We start from the raw sequence: 19296 nt of genomic DNA on the forward strand, positions 1-19296 counted from the left end.
CTCTTGGGACACTGCGCTGAACATAGCCTTATATTTTCTACCACAAGCGCTAGGCTAAATATATTTTCGTTAAGCTTGGCACTTGGTACCTAGCATCAAAAATATGGTCACTATGCTTTAATTTTTTTACTTTTGGGCAGGGATTCAAGAAAAGATAAAAAGTTTCATCATAAAATATTCATTGTACAACATATACTATTGATATGTTTTGTCCAAAGCGTCTATATGCCCCTCTTGGGACACTGCGTTCAACATATGCAACTTTTTATTATCCCAAACCCCTGGGCACTTCAGTTTTTGCTCTATTTCATGCTGTACTTTGGGCAATTCTGTGTAAACTTATTCCATATAAAAATCTTGATAGATCATAATCTGAACTTGGAGGTGTTAAGCTTGAAAAATTAGTTCTCTAGACCTCAATTAACTTTTTTACCACTTTTCAATTGCATTTTTTGATAAATTGTGTATATTTCATTTAATACGTGGTGCTCCTCTCAAGAGCAGGGCCTGGGGCACATACCCTAGTGCCCTTCTCCTAAAACCTACCTTGATTCCACGTCTTGATAAGTAATAAATAAAATCACGATTTGACGTAATTTTTTTGGATTGGGATCAACGTGAAAACTGAGTAAGATACTCGTAGATAGTTCTATCAATATATAAATGTTGTCTGCCTACATAGTCCCATTCATAATAGACTATTGATTTTTCTGCTCCAAACGCCATTGCATCCATATTGGTAAAAAACATAAGCTAAATGTGCATCAGGAACTTAATTTTTTCTATTTTTATAGAAAGAGTATTGAGTTTATAGACTTTCAAAAGATTAATTATCTCATGGTTAGGGGTATTTATTCAATAAAAAGTATTTGGAAAATGTAGACGATTAATTTAACATTAGGCGAGCAAAGTCTGTGGGTTCAGCTATTATGTTATTTTATAATATTTATTGATATGTACAACAAGTAAAAAAATATAAATAAAGAAGTTATGGCTAGAGCGGAAATGAATGAACCATTCATCGTGAAAATTAGTTGCAAACGTTTTACTTTGGTAAATCAAATTTTTGATCCTTTTTTTTCTATATTTTATAGAATTAAAATATCAATTATCTTCTTAAGTCCGTTTTGTTTTCTACCTCAACATATTGGGCTATTCAAAAATATTACTTAACTTTTATCATCCTAAACTAAAATGTGTACTTAAAAACGTATCCAAATTCTGTCGAATATCGGTAAGACTTATATAAAAAAATTAATTTGTAAATCAATGCTACAGAGCTATTATTTATTGAAAATATTTACCAACACAACTTTGACACGTTAAATAGTAAACTTATGTATTCGACTAGAGAAATAGCATTAAGGTTGAATCAAAGTGACCATGACCATGGAAGGGAGAAAATTTGCTGATGGAAAGATGAAGTGGATTTAATTACATAATAGTTTATAACGATTTAACCTTGAAGCTATATACATTACACCACAAAATTAGTTTAAACATCCACGTGATATACGTATAAGTAATTAGTAAATTACCAGTAATGTTATAACTAGTAAGTAAGGATCTTCAATATATGAGTATTATTACATTACTAATACTAGTAAAAGTCTAAACATAGATTCGAAACTGAATAAAAACCCTCCTGGTCAGATCAAATGAGACAGTTTATATTTAGAAAATTAATATGACAAGTGTTCAATTAATGTTACAATATAACACGATTTCTTTATTTATTTGACTCATTTCCAACTATTTACGTGAAAAACCGCTTGTGGCAGTCAAATGAAATAGAGAATTTACATATAATGTTATTAGAAAATACAGATTGATATCCAAAGACTAAATATATTTTTAAAATAATATAATATTTAAACAATTTTAACAAAATAAAAATGGTTGATATTAAAAAAAAGCTACAGGTAAGTAGAGTATATAAATAATTATTTGTCAAAGCATAATGTGACTATCAACATTCCTTGTTGTTGGTTCTGTATGACTCCAGTTCAGATTTGAGAGATTTGTTTAAATCAGTCAATTTTTTTAATTTTTCCTCCAGAAAAGGATTCGTTTCTTTTAATTCATGTATGATCCTGAAACTATCTTGGTCCTCCATCATTTTAGACTTAACAAATTCTAGGGCATCTTTGGGGCATTCATGTTCTTCGTACAGAGATATTAGAGTAGACGTTAAGAACTTGAGGATACCTTCACCTTGAAGATATTTTCGGAATTCCTCTTGCTGTATATCCATTTTACAGCGACTTTTCTTTGAGTATTTCGGGCAATTCATTTCAACAGCTTATTTAAAGTTTTGAAACTGAAAGATAAACTCCAGAAATTGAGAGATTTACTTGTTAGTATATATTTATTTTCCAGTTGAAATGAGGAGAAAATGAGTTGTTTTGAATGTGTCAAGGTTAATTGAAACATTAACGTTAGAATGTATGTGGATTAAATAAAAAGAGATCATTTTGTCCTCTTATTCAAACATGACTCAAAATTAAAGATGAAAATAATATCACAATGGAAGAGGGAGCGACTTTTTGTAGTTGATTCCTACATATATATTTTTTATTTTCCAAAGCTGTTGTCATAATTCTTATATACTTTTTTAGAGAAAACATATAACTTAGTTATAACATCTGATGAATGATGATTAGTGATGGGTTGGGGACGGATACAAATGATTAATGGTGTTTGTGGATTAAAAAAGACGTTGTGATAAATCTTTAATAGTGAGTAGAAATGGACTCCCAATCCGTTGATATTATTTATAACTAAGGTTGATAAAAGTGAAGTTAAGATCATTTTCAGCATGTTTAGAGTCATCCACACCAAATTAGTAGTAGCTTTGGATGGTTTGCAAGTAGTTTGAGACTAGTTTCTTTACTTAAAGACCTGGGTATGATCATTAGGTTTTCAAATATTACATAGTCAATAAATATTACTTTTTTATCACTTAAGGATTAGCTATGGTTGATAAGCTCCAACAAAAGGTGTTCAGAAAACTCATTAAAGGCAAAAACAACTGCTTAAAGGGTCACAACGACGGGGGTAGTTACATTGGTTGTAGTATTATAATTAGCAATTGTGCGTATCCTTCATGATAATTGATAATAGTATGCTGTTATACAAGCATAAATAACGGGGGGGGGGGGTCTTTTATGATGCCCTTAATAAAGAGTAATATCGCCGGACATTACTACATAATTAGCTTTTGCACTAAATCATTACGATGGTTTAATTCTAACATTTTTTTATTAGTATATTTATTGTCTAATTTTATGATTTTGACATTTACTTTATTATTAATAATTATTTAGATCTCATCGATAGAGATATATCTATCCTGTGCATAATTGGATATAGCAACTTCCACATTATGAAAAAAGGGTGATGATCTTTTTGATCAAACTCCACTTCTGGTTTGTGTTTAGCAACTTAAAGTTATGACATATTTAACTGAATTCATGTCAGAGCAAGATAATATTATTTGGATCAATCTATTATCTCAATATTCTGTATTTATAATTTATTGTTATTATTAGTTGTATGATTACAATTGTTTAATTTTGTATATTTAACATAAATGTATGATGGTTTATTTTTTAGTATGTAGATTATATTTAATTTAAGACTCTTTTTAAACGTGGAACTTCAAATATATTTCGAAATACTCTACTTTGTCGTATCATTAGTTATTATTCTGAGAATATGGTTCATAATAATTACAATTTCATAGAGTGTGACGTTTTCAAATCTACTGTAACGGATAAAAACGTCGTAGTATATCTTCATTAAACATTTTGCTAATTAATACTTTGGTTATACCCTGATTAAATCATAATATAGTAGACAGCTGATAATCACATCAGTAATTTAAACAATGACACCATAAGTCTTTCTCTCCCCCCTTCTCCTTGCACGCGTTTTTCTCTACAGAATTATCAACTCTAGTTATAAGTATAAAGTAGAAGTGTACCAACATATCGGAATCCGCCTTTTTTGAAGTATCGAAAGTTATATAGATAATATAACTTATTTGAGCCATTTTTGGAGACAAAATTACTGTTATGAATCAACAAAATAACTAGACTTGACCAAAGTCCTATAAGTAGAGTTACGTCACCGGGCTATCCACTTTGACCATAGCTGATTTCCTCAGGTGTCTGAGTCACGGCCCAAAACATTCAAAATTTAATACTATATTTTATGTGAATACCTCTACAAAGGCGATATATTCTGTTAAAATACCGCAAGTATGCCCTCTTGTAGTGCCGTGGATTGCAAGAATCGCTCTGGAGCTGGGGGATCACACTTTTTTCATTCCAAGGCTCACCAAAAACTCCAACAAACCCATTTTCATTCTGTAGAACAATGGTGATGCTAAGCAAATTTAATAATTAAAAAAGATCTCAAGCAACTTTTTTTATCTAATTTTTAGGTTAAAAAAAAGATCTCCCCAATTTCAGGATCATACATACTTTACTCCTTATTTGGAACCTCCTACTTCCGAAAATGAAGAAATAGTACATAAACTCTACATTCCTCGTGTCTTTGGAAGAGTAAAAAAATCTTGAAGAACATGAAGATGACGAGTTTCGAGAAGAAAATGAATTCGTCCTTATTAATCCACTGTACATAGCTGAAATGAACTCTCTACACTATTTGGTTGGGTACTGTACTGTCTTCGAAAAACCTTTCAAAATCATTCTCACTGTGAAGAGTGCAAAAGTTTTTCTCATATGGCTCTGGACTAGACGACGTCGTTCAAACAAATTCAAAAAAGGAAAAGAAGGGGGGGGGGGAAGTAGATAGAAAGATTATACAAATTTGCAGGTTTGTACTAGAAATTTACTTGAAAATAACCGAGGTTAATAGAAAGACAAGGTTAAACCATAACGCTTTTCCTACAAACGTTTGACTTCCACTACACTTTTTAATAGTGACGTCAATGAGTATAACTGTTACCAAGAGTAGCTATATATTCCTTCCTTGTAGGGATGGGTTTCGGGTAGTTTTTTACTGAACGGGTAATTGCGGGTAATGAATCTTTGGACCCGAGTAAAACCGGGTAATAATTCGAGTACTTAAAAGAGTTTCATTGATACTTGAGTATTTTTATTACCCGCGGGTAATCAATGAGAAAGTATTATATCATTTATCTTCTTATATATTTTTTAGCTATTTAATAACAAAATAAGCAATAATACAAAAGAATTATAAATTGTCCTTACATAAAAATAAGACATTTCTTACAAGAAAAAGAAGTTTCATATTATAATTCAAAAATTTACGTTGTATTCTTCACGAAATAATGATTTTTTTATAACCTGCATCCCAAATTGTAGCTTTTGGAAGTAATTAACATTTTCTTCTAAAGACGAGATTGATAAGATTTTCTTTAATTTGCTTAGCCGTTTTACAGGTCAATGGACTGGATCAGCACAGATGTTAGTATATTTAAAAAATAAAACAGTTACTAAAGGAATAGCTTTGCTACTATTGACAAGTTTTACCTAGCCAATCTCAAGAGTGGCATAATTAAGGGGTTGCAAAACTTTAATGACTTGTTCCATGGTTACCCTTTCCTCTAGAGAAATCCATTCCATATTCTTTTCAACCGCCATTTTTTCCATAAAAAGTAAAGTCACTCGCTTATGTTCCAAACCCCGTTTTAACATCGCAAAAGTAATGCTCCTGCGCGTTGGACAATCCAGACCGAGAACTCGGATTGAGCTTAATGAAGAGCCCCTTCGCATTTGTGCTTAGTCTTGTCAATCTTAGAATTGATTTAACTTTTTTCTTATGGTCATTCAATGCAGTATTATTCTTCATCCCACATGAGCTACCAAATTAAGAAAGTGGGCAAATCATCCTATATGCTTGATGTTGGTATTTTTAACAGCCCGAATAATAACATTGGCATTGTCAGTTGTAATAGCAACAACTTTTTCCTTGATGGATAGCTCGGGGATGCTATTTTCAATGAAAAAAGTATTATTGTCGGTTATCATAAATGAATGACAAGCAAGGCATCTCTGCTGAAGAAAAGAAGGACTTTGATCTGGGCTTTGCATACGATTGATATAAACTATATAGGGGGTCTTGTTACAGGATGTCCAAATATCTGTAGTGAGGGAAATCTGTTCTGTAGTTGCAAATTTACTCATGAGAGGAGTCTTCATTCTGTAAAACTTAATTTATTACTAAGTATCTTTCTATTTGGCAAAAAATATCCTAGATCAAGATTGGTGACCAAACTTCGGAATCCAGAATCTTCAATACAAGAGAAAGGGGTAAATCTTTGATAACCATTTCTAAAACAAGATTGTCTAATTCCTTTTTTCGAGGATTGGATGACTTTTTGACGACACATGTATTCTGATATTTTAGGAAGCTTGTTAGACTCTTTACTAAACTCTGCAAGATGAAGAAACTTTAGATGTTTCACCATGTTAGAGGTACTGCTCCCACAAGCTGTTATTATTATTATTTTTTTTTTTGTAGGGATTACAGACCACCTTTTTGTCATCTTAGTTCTTGTAAAAAATGAAGGATCCTGACTTCGGGGATACTGCTCTAGAAAAATAACTCCCTTTGTTCTCGGTAGTTGATGGTTCATCTATGGATTTATAGGCGTCAATGAATAATAAAGAAGTACAGAAACAGTACTCACTTTCATTATCCTTTGATGATTGCAATGGGGGGCAATGCACAATAAAATCATCACCTTGACTTCATTCATAATGATCCAATAATCCTTCCGTACCCCTTCCAGGTCTGATAAGTCAAAAAAGGATCACATTCTTCCTCACACTTCGTCTCATAAAATAAAATATACTTAGGCAAAGCAAATTTTTATTGATGAAATGAAAATCCTTTGGTAGAAATATTCATATGGACTACAACAAAAAATCAACATACCTTAGAGTTGTAATCTTATAATAAACTGAATGAAATATGCGATGTTGCGTTATTTTAATACAAATAGCTCTTCTTTTATTGTCTAGAGTAAGATATGCTACAGTTTTCAAACATAAATGGAGTAAAATGGGTACCTGGATTCTACCATTGAAGAGTTTTTACCCGCTGAGTACACCTTTTTATGGGTCAAATGAGGGTATATTTTTCATAAATTTCTATTAACCTTGGAGTGTTTTTTCTACTGTTTTCCTGCCTAATGAAGGAAGGGTTTTGCATGCCCCTTTTCTCTCCAAACATATCATCAAAACTGCTGTGTAATCTAACTGGAGTCCAAATTTTTCTCTATTTATTTTCTAACAGCCTAGAAAAATGAGCAATTTTCAAACAAGAAACACAAAATGAGCAACTTTTCCCAAATCCTAAGTCTATTTATTACTTTATATATTTGATAGTGATTGATCGGTCTAAAAAAAAATAAAAGACTGCAATCCTATAATTCTGGTCCTAATAAAATTTGTCAGTCCTAGACCTGGTCCTAATTGGTCTTTTATGGAAACTACAACAGCTCAAATGACGTTATTAGTCATTATTAACTATTAGTATTGGATCAGTCATAGGACTGATTTCCTAATTAGTCGTCCAACCCCCCTTTTTTTAGTCTTTTTTTATTTATCGGTCTGATCTTTAGATCTGACCATAAACAATACTATGAACTGAAAGACTGAAGGGGAAGGATACCCATAGGACGTCACGTTAAGTGATAATCTGATTCCTAGAAGAACAATAGGAAGAACAGAAAACCCCTTTTGTCCACGGGCACGTAAAGTTGGTTTTATCACGCTGTGAGATCTTTCAACCATTCCATTAGTCTCATGATGGTATTATGTTGTGCGAAGACGGTGAAAACCAATTAACTAAGACAAATGATAAAATCACTCTGATTCAAATTGAGTGACTCCATCCGTAATAATGTATAGAGGTACACCAAAATGTGATATCCAAAAAACTCACAAACGTATGAGCAATTACCACGGAGGAAATATTTGCAATTGGGATCGCTGCAATCCAACGGGTAGCTCTATCGATACATATAAAAATATACCGATATGTTTCTGACTATGCTTGACCGGGTATATCGACAGGAGATAAAAGGCCTACAATGTCAATATGAACAGTTTGAAAACGCCCACCTGAGTAAAAAGTTTCGATTTCAGTCTTTGTATGTTGATTTACGAAGTGAAGTGAAGTCGAAGTGAAGGGGCGGATGTCTCACAAAGAAGTTAGAGATCTTTTGATAACTTAAGATACTTGAAATTGTTTTTATGATCGTTTAAATAATCTTTATCCTTATCCCAACCACACTTTTGTTTTTCTGCAATAGCTGTGAGCTCTAACGATATTGTATTAACTAAAGATACAGAGCGAGATAGACAGTCAGCTAATATGTTATCTTGTCCTCATATGTACTGAACATCTTAGAAGGATTCAGTTATAGGTCCAATATGGCACTGCTGAAAATCAAACTTTGATATATTACGACTCTGATATGCAGACTCCAAGGGCTTGTCATGGGTAATAATCGTGACAGATTGACCGACAAGTAACTGCTAAAAGTGAACGACGGACAAATAATCTGCAAATAGCTCACGATCAAATGTATAATATCGTTGTTGTGCATCATTGAATTTCTTTGAGGAAACGCGTAGAACGCGCATAATACGTGCAATCATAGAAAAATATTTCCCAAATAAAGGAATTTTTTTACAAAAAATTTTAATGAGAAAACAGAAAAAAAAAATCGATCAGCTTAATAGGTTCTGTGGCCTATTAAAATATTTCAAGTGGCAATGGCACATTATATTAAAAGTTTGGACATCCCTGCTCTAAAGCACCGGTCTCAATTTGGTGAGCGCAATATTTGAGAATGAGACAAATTGATTGGCCGCCTCGATCGTACAATTTAACACCTTTAAATTATTTTCTTTGGGGTCTCGAGAAGCCATCGGTCTACACCAATAAGCCGGTGACGTTAGAAGAGCTCAGAGAAACTATGGAATCCAAAATTGCAGCAATATCAGTGAATTTATTGGAAACAATAGTGGGAAGTTGTGTTCAGTGATTGGACTTGAGTAGACGAGCTCCTGCCGGTCACTCTAGAGAAATCGGGTTTCATACATAAATGTATATGCTTATAATTTGTACTCAAAAAATAAATTTGGCAATATCTTAAACTGTTTATGTTTTATTTATTTAAAAAGTTAAGGAGCGCTCTTAATAAAAAACCCTTTCTAGATAACTATTTGCATCCACCAACAAATCAGAACGGAAGTTCTGATTTAGACTCTGTTTGATTATAAGTTACCCAGATTACCAGTTGTAGATCAATTCCATCAAACGTACAAATTAGACTCCAACCAAAGGCTCAAAAGTTTTTTCCGCCTTTTTATTTTTGTCGTTGTTCTTGATTTTCCCTAGTGTCTTTTAGAGACAACAAAAGTATTTCGAAGTGAAGTAACTATTACGTAAATTCGTCATTGTGGAAGGAAATCACCCGATCAAAAGGATGTTTGAGGTGAATAAGAAGACTCCTACAATGCTCCACACAGAAGCCTTTCATCAAACCTCTTTGACTTCCGCCCAGAAGCCTTGACCACCATTCCCAAGGTATTCTATTACGATGTCGAATTGCCAATCGAAATCCCTTTGTTTGTCCCTATGTGGCTCTCAGGGTGTAGAAGTAGTAGTGGAGTGACTGTGGTTTCATTCCAGTGGTTAAATTGTATTCATTGGGGGAAATAGAGTTATTTGTCATTATACGTTGAAGTAGTGAGGAAGGAGCATTTGCTGTCGAAAATAAATATTGCCAAAAAGTGATTTGACAAAATATTTTGTTAAATTAAACTAATCCCTAATCAACCTTTGTGTTTTTATAGTTCTAATTCATAAAAATCAGCTTAATGCTTCAATTTTTAATAAACAAAAAACGTTGTTTTTAATTCAGTTTTATAATTTGAAATTTTCAAAATGACTTGAATACAAACAATTCTACAGATAATGAAGCTAAAGGGTCATCAGATTCTGTGTCATACAAGGACTCTAAATTGGTGTAGCTTGTTTAAATCATGTAATTGGAAAGGATTTACTCAAAAAAAAAAAAAAAAAAACATTTTTAAGACTAATCCCCAATAAATAATTACTTTGTCAACTAATTATCCCCAATTGTTAAATAAAACATTTTGTTAATTAAATTGTGTTTTTTTATGTATAAAATAACTATCCCTTTAAAGCTTCTCAATTAAAAGCAAAAAAAAAGAAGAAAAAATAATTGAAAAAATTATAGGCTTGTAAAATACCAAAGTTCGGTATTTGGACAATGGGCGAAGTCACCATTCTGATATTATTTTAAAAACTGTGTAAAAAAAAAAAGTTTTAGATGTGTACTATATATATCATATAAAATAAAGCTTTCTTGATACATAAAAATTGTTTTATTGCCTTTTGGAAAAAGGAGGTTATATTGCCGCACCCTCTACAGAGTGTACCACCAATAAGTTAAATTATAATAAATCTGAAATTTATTCGTCGATTGTCTTAAAACACGGTGAAAGATAGGTTTTGTGGCTCATGATTCCTTACGTAAAGTTTCGACTCAGGGTAGTTCCATTATATTTGAACAAATTTTCGACCAATTTTATACTCACAACGATGTAAATTTATCTTAACTATGCTGTTGCATAGAATGTCATTAAATATGATCCCCCAAAAAATAATTTTAAAATCGGCCAACCGGTTAGCGAAATATGGCCCTTTAAAAATCTTAACTACTAGGTGACGCTCACATATTGAAAAATTTTTATCACTGATTTTAGAGGTCATACATATGATAGAAGTATGATTTTACTTTCAAATTATATGTTTTTGGGGATGAGGAGCTTGAATTTGATTGTTAAATTAGTTTAAAACTAAAGGAAAACACTGATTTTCAATTTTCCTATGTTTCAAGAGGCATATCTTAGGGGCCCAATTTGAGTATATTAGATTGCACGAGTGTTTGAACTTTTTTTTTTTTGATTTCTTCGAGGGTTCCATATTACACTGACAAAAAGTGTATGAATGTTATTTTCTCCCTTCAACTTAAATTCTAGCATGCAAATTTAATGTTGTTATTCAGTAGTATTTGTATTTAACAACTATAGACTTTGTACTTAAAATTCGCTTTATTTGTTGAAATACATGTAATAGTCATTGTGTACAACAATATCACTTCACATTGATACAATAATAAAATTAAAAAATGACAAAATTCTAATGTAAATATATTGAGTGATATTAGAGTAGCACATTACACTTTTGTATTGCATCTTGAATTTCCACTTTATTGACATTGTATGATCAGCTATTTACTGTTGATGGAAATCTCATTCTACTAATGATAGAATTACAATCCACCCAATATTTATCTTCTCTTAGTGGCCAAAAAAATTGTCCTGATGAATGCATAAAGGTTTCACTCGCATTTTCTAATATAACTACAACTCACCATTGATTGCCATACTCTACGTCATTAGTATAATGTCTTTTGAGGTATATTTTTGCGCCCGTTGAAAAAAGCAATGTTTGTCTGCATGGCTTTCATCATCAGAAATTCTTTTGAACACAATTTTTCTAACATCTACTGGCACGAACCAATGTTAGCTTCGAGTTCCTGGAGTAGGTTTGCCTACCAAAAAGTGTGCTTCTATTTTTTGGCTGTGCTCAGCCATATGGGTTTTAGAAATGTAGAAAGAAGTTACTCATTTAATATTGTCTCGGCAGTAATTGAAGGCAGCTTCTGGAGTTAAAATTTGATTTGAAACTGGACGCCTTAAACTAGCACGACGTAACTAACGGGCTTGTATTCCGAAATCTTCATTGTGAAAAGTTAGTTAAAGCTGATTTTTGTAATTCTTGTACTGGGCAGAACATCCATCTGATTTTTTTTCTAATTTCAGCACTTGGAGGCAATTGGTTGACAAAAACTTGAAAAACTGTTTTTGATAATAATGTACAATACGCACAAAAAGAGCAAGATTCTAAATCTCTGCCATCATTTCGGAAGTATATTACTTTTGGGTGCAAAGTGCAATGATGGTTGGATTTATTCTTAGAGTATTAAAAATGTTCCAATCGAAGGTGCAGAGTGCCCATAATATTTATCAAGCTTCATTTTAGTTTCCTGAGGCGTTTTGTTTTTCATAAAGTAATGTTTAATCACATAAATACGTACCCATAATTATGAGCAAAGTTAGCTATATTTCAACAAAGGAAATCGTAGTGACACATTCCGATGATTTTCAACATAAACTAAAATATCATGTAAAAAATATTTCCAAATCAACATACAATATATATATTAATTAAAGTAGTATTTTTTAAACTACATATGTAGATGGGTGTGGAACAATGCTTGAGAGGGTAGAAAGAAAGACAACTTCTTGAGAATTTGAGGGATATTTCAATTTTTCATATGTTTGAAAACCCCTGAACTCACATATTTTTGTTTTTTCAATCAGCATTAAAAAAATTGTGTATACTATTACATAATAGAAACCTTATCTTCTGATTAAATATCTGCCGCGCCGAGGAGAAAGAAATATAAGGCTAGCATTTGTATTATATGAAAATATAATTCATTATGTGGGTATACAATACAATGCTATAGAAAAGTCACTCCCTAAAAATTGAGGTCTTTAAATACAAGTATAGAAGGAATGTTCTACAAGTATATTATCAATAGAGATATTCTATATATTTATATACAGGGTGACCCATACAACTGCAACAGCCAAGAAAGTACACAAATATTTATTTCTCCAAACATCTTTAGACATTTTTGCAATCAGCATGAAATTTCCTGCAAAATGAGTTCCAGTTCATTCCACATGGGCACCATTTGCGGCAACTACAGCTCGCAGACGCTTGTATTTCTATTAACCTTGAATATTATATTAATGATAGATCCTCTCATTCTTTTTCGGGAAAACATCTTTCTGCTGCTTTAAAAAGCTGTGAAGATAATCTCGAGGTATTTAATCTTATAGACATTTTTAAAGCCCTTAATCAATACATGAATGAACTACATTTGATCAGATTGAGGATGAAATTGTAAAAAGTATGCGTGACGTGAAGAAAATCCTGTGAGCTTCGAATGAAAATGATCCATAAACATCATCTTTCAAACTTGGAGTCAATGTCAAAAAAACGGAACAAGTCTTCTTTCCAAATATGCCTAAATTGAGGCCAAATTTCTACCCCAAGCATGTTGGCCATGCACAGGAACAGGTAGTAGTCATTTGGTCCAAAGTCCACACTATAGGTTAGATCCATAAGAACTTCCCATCTGAGCTCCCGGAGCTTCTGTTGCGTCATCAAAGATATGTGCGACCTGGTTTTAGCTATATACTTTAAAGTAATAGAAAAAACAGGAAATAATTATTTCTTTCCAAATATGATCCTTCATATGACTTGATTTTTGTACTACTAAACAAATTTTGTAAGAACTGTATTCAAGATAACTTATAAATATGCTTTGAAGGCCAAACATACTACGGTTGAAGTTTTAAATGGTTTGTTTCTTTCTACGGCTTAAATAACGATAATAACATTTGAGTTTTAGCCTGCAGGTGTTTCAATACCGGAATTATGATTGCTTAGGGTTATAGGTATAATCAAAGATGCAACTCCTTGGAGTTTATCCCAAGATCTGAGGTTACTGACGTTACATTAGGGATGATTTGTATCGAAATATCTTAGGACTCAGTACACACAACAATAAGTAATTAATTTATTGGCATTATATTAATTAATAACTGAGAATGCCTGGGCTTTGGTTTCGATACAATAACTATATAACCTTGATTCTTCACCAGTAATGACTCTTTTGAGGAAAATCAGAATCATTAATGTCGTCTGTTAACAGCTCATTAGCGATATTCATACGACGACTTTTTTGTCAAGATTAAGTCGTTTCGGAACAAACTTCTCTGACACTCGTCTCTTCCACAAAAATTTAAAAAAAAGCTTAGGGCACGAGCCAACCAATATGTCAACAACACCTCTGATTGCCATTTGACCATTTTCAAAAACAAATTTTTCACTGATTCAACGTTTTCAATGTGTTTTCAATGTATAGCTTATTACTTGCGACATCTTTCAGATTAAAGTACACATAATGTGAGGCTAATTAGAGTAATGTTATACTAACATTATTAAAATATATGCTTCTAATCTACAGTACTGAATTATATCAAATTCCTCTATCTCGATTCAAATACATGAAGATGAAAAAATCGTTGCTTTCGATATTTTACAGATTGTCAAATGTCTTGTCTAGATTAATAAAATGCAAATATAAAACATACTGCAATACCAAATTTCGAACTTTTTGTCATGACGGTACACTCAAAACTATATGTTGTGTACAAAATAGGATTTTGTATAAGTTGCAGTGCCGTAGGACTCCGGGTAGAGAGGTTTCCCCCCGTAAAAAAATTGTATATGTTGTTCCTTATTAGAGACGAAAATCCTGTGTAGAATGGGCATGTTAAAAAAAAAGAAACCGAAAATCAACATGGTAACCCCGACAATTTAAATGATGTTTTAGAAGAAGAAGGAAAAACGCTCATGATATTTCATTAGATCAGCTACGGGGTTGATCTTAGCTTGTGGTACATATTTTATTATCTGTGATCCGGAATAACATTGATGAAAAATCACCAAGGTGGACAACAAGTCGTCTTATCTCTGAAAAGAGCAGCTGAGACAATTGGAAAGAGTAAAAAAAAGAGTCTAAATTTTCTCAAGGCCAACAAAATTTAGAGTAAAGTTTTGCTCTTTATTGATGAAACTTTTTCCTACGTTGATGCCAATGGGAATTAGCAGAACAACCGCAACAGCAAAACTGAACACCCAGACAATGTATCCAACTGGAACAATGGTCTTGGGGTCTGCCCTCCCATTTTGCAGAGAGGAAGGAGCGGCTCAATGCAGATGCTTATATTGAACTTCTGGATAAGAAAGTACTCCCTTGGGCCAAAGAAAAATTCGGGACAACTTTGCTTTCACTAGAGACGGAGCTCCGTGCCATTGCGTGGCTAAGACATGGACCTTCCTGAGAGACAACATTCCACACTTTTAGGACCTGAACATGTAGCCGCCCTCCTCTCCAGACGCGAACCCCCTTGACTAATCTATATAGGCACGTCTGGAGGAGATGGTGTGTGCTACTCCACACAGGAGTGCCCAGTCGAGTCTCACTACATAGTCAAGGTCTGTAAGAGATTTAGGGCTCGTATTGATGAATTTATTATAGCTGAGGGCTCACATATTGAATAAAAGTTGTGCTAAGCACTATTTTCAGATGATTTTGTTTAATAAATGTCCTCACAAAACCTTTCGTTTAAGTCCATTATATCCATATTAATAAAGGAGAGGGCATGTGTATGCAAATTACGTATGAATATCTGTTCACTGTACATTCATCTTTGAAGCATCGAGCATGGAGTTATATTAAAAAAAGGAATGGGAGCATATATTGTACAAAATATGAGTTGACCTAAACCCCAGTAAGATTTCATTAGTTTTTATATAATAAAAACTTTTAACAAATATTGTATATATTAATGAAAATCCAGTTTCATGGGCATGTTTAAAAAAAAAAGAAAATCAACATTGTAACTCTGACAATTTGAAGAAAGTTTTTGAATAAAGACAGAATAACGCTCATGACGTTTTATTAGATCAGCTACAATCAGCTGTGATAAGGGAGGAAGGAGAAAAGGATATAAACAAGGACATTTGTTAGAAAATCTCGCCCCCAATTCTACTCTGAGTGCAACAAGGAATTACAATATAAAATAATAATAACATTGGTTTTAGTTCCGTAGTCCGGCTCCTGGATTCTCCTTGTGCCCTTTGTCTTTACAAAAAAGTACTCCTTATATACTATTTAAGCTGAGCAAAAAGTATGGATAAATAACCGTTTTGGTATTTAAAAAAAAAAGGAAATAACTGTTGTTGCGTGTGCTCTTTTTTTCGTTTTCGTTCTTTCTTTTCCAAATCATTATTATATTATTTATAAGTCTTCTTTTTTTTCTTTTTTTCATTTCCTTCATGGAATCCAAAACAGTCTAACAAATCAGTCCCAAATTTAGCAATTAGACGTATAAATTTACCAACCACATGCTTATGATTGTTTAGGGGATCTTTGAGGTCATTAAGAGGCTGGTTTTGACGGAAGATGAAAGAAAAAAAACCTCATTTCATTTTTCTCTTTCTATATCTCTCTCTACCTTGCTGTCTCTCCTATCTTCTATTCTACCTCTGTCTCTTTCTAAATCCCTCTATTTGTCTCCTATTTTTACTTTCATTCTTTGTTTCGAGTCCTCTCTATTCGGCCCTGGAACGTGGACACTCTCTCCTAGTAATTGATATAATATTATTAATGAAATGCGTAACGAAAATCTAGTGCTATTTGAAATATAGAAGGTTTTCAATTCTAGAGAAAGAACACTTTTTCTTTTCTCCAAAATCATGACATAATAGGCTGCTGATCTTTAAAAATTAACTATAATAATAGTATCATATATCTTGCTCTCACCACCCGTATGCCCAGTCCTACATATGATGCATGGTGTAATTAGGCGGATAGACTTTGGAGGGGCACTCTCCCTATACACCCCCTTTACACCCCCTTTGATAATGAAAATAATGTTAATAAATTTCACGCATCCCTTCCTTGGTTAAAATTTGATTCCTACGGCTCTCTGAAGAAAAAAATGACCATGATTTACTCTTATGTAACATCCGTCATATGAAGTAGATAGGTAGACTAGGGAATGAATTTATATGGAAATTATGATTTATGTGATTGTGAATAGTACATCAGAATCAATGAAGGTCTTATTTTGTTGCCATGAGATTATAGTGACCCAACGTATATATTATTTCTTTGATACACGAGCAGTCATTCATAATGTATGTCACACCTGTATATAAAAATATAAGATACAGAAAAATAACATTGTCAATTTACAATTTCAATTATGTTTGGAACGAGAGCAACTTAGATGTTCTGACGTTTTATTAGCTATTATTCTTCTTCTTCTTGAGATAAAAAACAGCTATGGGAGGAAATAAATAAACACAAATCCCATACCGTATGTAGAAAAAAATATAGGCTGTAATTACTCCAATGTCGATCCTCAATTCTACTTTGATTCCAACTAAGACTTACACATCCTAAGTCCGATCAACCCCTAATTATTAATCTTCGTCCTTTATGAGCACACGTACTTGAAGAATTAAATATTAATGACAACAGCTTTGGAAAATAAAAAAATCCGGTTTAGATTGCCAGCTAGAAAAAGCCCTCCCGCTTTCTGGAGCATATTTTATATATAATGTACAGCATAATTTAATATGTGTGTTCTCCATGACTGAGAACCTAAGCTTCCAGTTAGTGAGAGGAACTTATTAATTAACATACAATTGAAAATGGTTTCAAGAATTTTTCCGTCCCGGTATGTATTGTAAACCTACTACAATAAAAATATATGATAAATAAAGATGTCATTTTGTTATGAAAAAACTGGATTTAAAAATTAGAAAAGGAAAAATAGGTATTTTGTGTGCTCTTTTCTTCTTTTTTTTCTTCATTATTTAATAGGTGCTAACTTTTCCCTCTAAAGTAAGCAATATTGCGTATCTTAGTGTTGTAAAAAATATAGTCAAATAAATAAAGATAAATTTAGATATAATATCAGTATTTTTCCTGGGCTAATGCTATTTTAAATGTAGAAGCTGCGTCTCTTTATAGCGGTAATTCATTTTTCAACCAAAAATCATACAACAGGCAGTTGATCCTAACATATATCTTAATTCAGGTGTACTATAAGTACCACTCCCGCCTTCTCCTTGCGCTCTGACAAAAATCCCTTCTCTGTGTATACAATCTATACAGGATCCTGCTTTTAGGTAACCTTTTGTTTGTATCCTCATATTTCTAGACGCTACAGTATTTTAATTTACTTACATTTAACCAAAGGTGACGTTTATAATATGGGGAAAAAGTAATTTCGTATTTCCCGCCCTTTTTTAAATATGTGTATCTTGTTCATTATTGGTCATATCGGATCGTACGATAATGTGTTGTAAAGGTGTTAGATTATACTACAAACGCTTTTGGGGCAGTATTTTGCTTGGAAGGGTGAGTCGTGAATTACCATGTGTCGAGTATGGAGGTCTCAAAGGAAAAATTTCGCGATATTTTACAGTTTTACTACCTGAATGGGAAAAATGCATCGAAAGCGATCAAGAAATTTTGCAATGTTTACGGGGCCGATACCCTTTCAGTTCGCGTTGCACAACAGCAGTTCGAGCAATTTAGTTCTGGTGTAGTGGAGGAGAATGATACACCATGCACTAGCAGGCTTTTAGTCGAAAATGTAAATAAAATCATGGAAAATATCGAGATAGACCGTCATGTTAGTAGTCGGAGCATTTCCCAGGTGCTGAATATAAATCATAGAACCCTTTTGAGCAATTTATAGAAGACTGAATACAAAAAGAAACTCTTAATAGAAGAGGAATCGATTTTAATCAAGACAACACCAGGTAGCACACATCTTTGATGACGTGCCAGAAGCTCTGGAAGCTCGGATGGGAAGTTCTTATGTATTCATCCTACCTTCCGGATCTGGTACCAAGTGACTACCACCAGTTCTTGTCTACGGCCAACGTGCTTAGGGGTACAAATTATGCCTCAATAGAGACCTGTGAAAATTGGCTGTCCGAGATTTTTGCCGATAGGGACAAGGGCTTCTAAGATAAGGGTATTATGAATTTGTATTATCATTGGCAACAAGTTATCGAAGAGAACAAGGCATTTTTTGGTTAAATCGGAGAATTGTAACATTTCATATAATGCATTGAAATATAGCAAAAAATACGAAATTACTTTTCCCCCAAAGTAATGTGACAAATTTTATAGTCATATTATAATGAAAATTAGGAAAAATACTCTCAAAAATGCAAAAATACGATCATTGCGAACAGTGAAGTTATGTAACCTACAAGTATATATTGTATACATATCATTTGCATAGTCATTCTTCTCATCACTCACAACTATTAAGGACAAATTGGAGAATGTTCAAGTACAAATTTAATGAAGCATCCAATTTATTTCATCCTTATATAACAAGGAATACAAGAGACTAAAAAAATTCGATATACCTGTGATATCAATCTTCATTATGAAGTAGTATACATAATATTTACTATATAGGCCTTCGTTGTTAAAGTACATTCTTTAAATAATTCATTTGA

At 32.8% G+C, this 19296-nt stretch overlaps 1 long non-coding RNA gene across 1 annotated transcript; it reads right to left on the minus strand.

Moving 5' to 3' along the window:
- Nucleotides 1-11128: 11128 nt before the first annotated feature.
- Nucleotides 11129-12267, minus strand: LOC139907655 (uncharacterized). The gene is made up of 2 exons (XR_011784380.1): nt 11471-12267; nt 11129-11417 (listed from the first exon to the last, which is right to left on the minus strand). It is a non-coding gene; the product is annotated as an uncharacterized lncRNA (long non-coding RNA).
- Between the last annotated feature and the right edge of the window lie 7029 nt (nt 12268-19296).

This window comes from Lepeophtheirus salmonis, chromosome 2, assembly GCF_016086655.4.
Source record: "Lepeophtheirus salmonis chromosome 2, UVic_Lsal_1.4, whole genome shotgun sequence".
Taxonomy (NCBI): domain Eukaryota; kingdom Metazoa; phylum Arthropoda; class Copepoda; order Siphonostomatoida; family Caligidae; genus Lepeophtheirus; species Lepeophtheirus salmonis.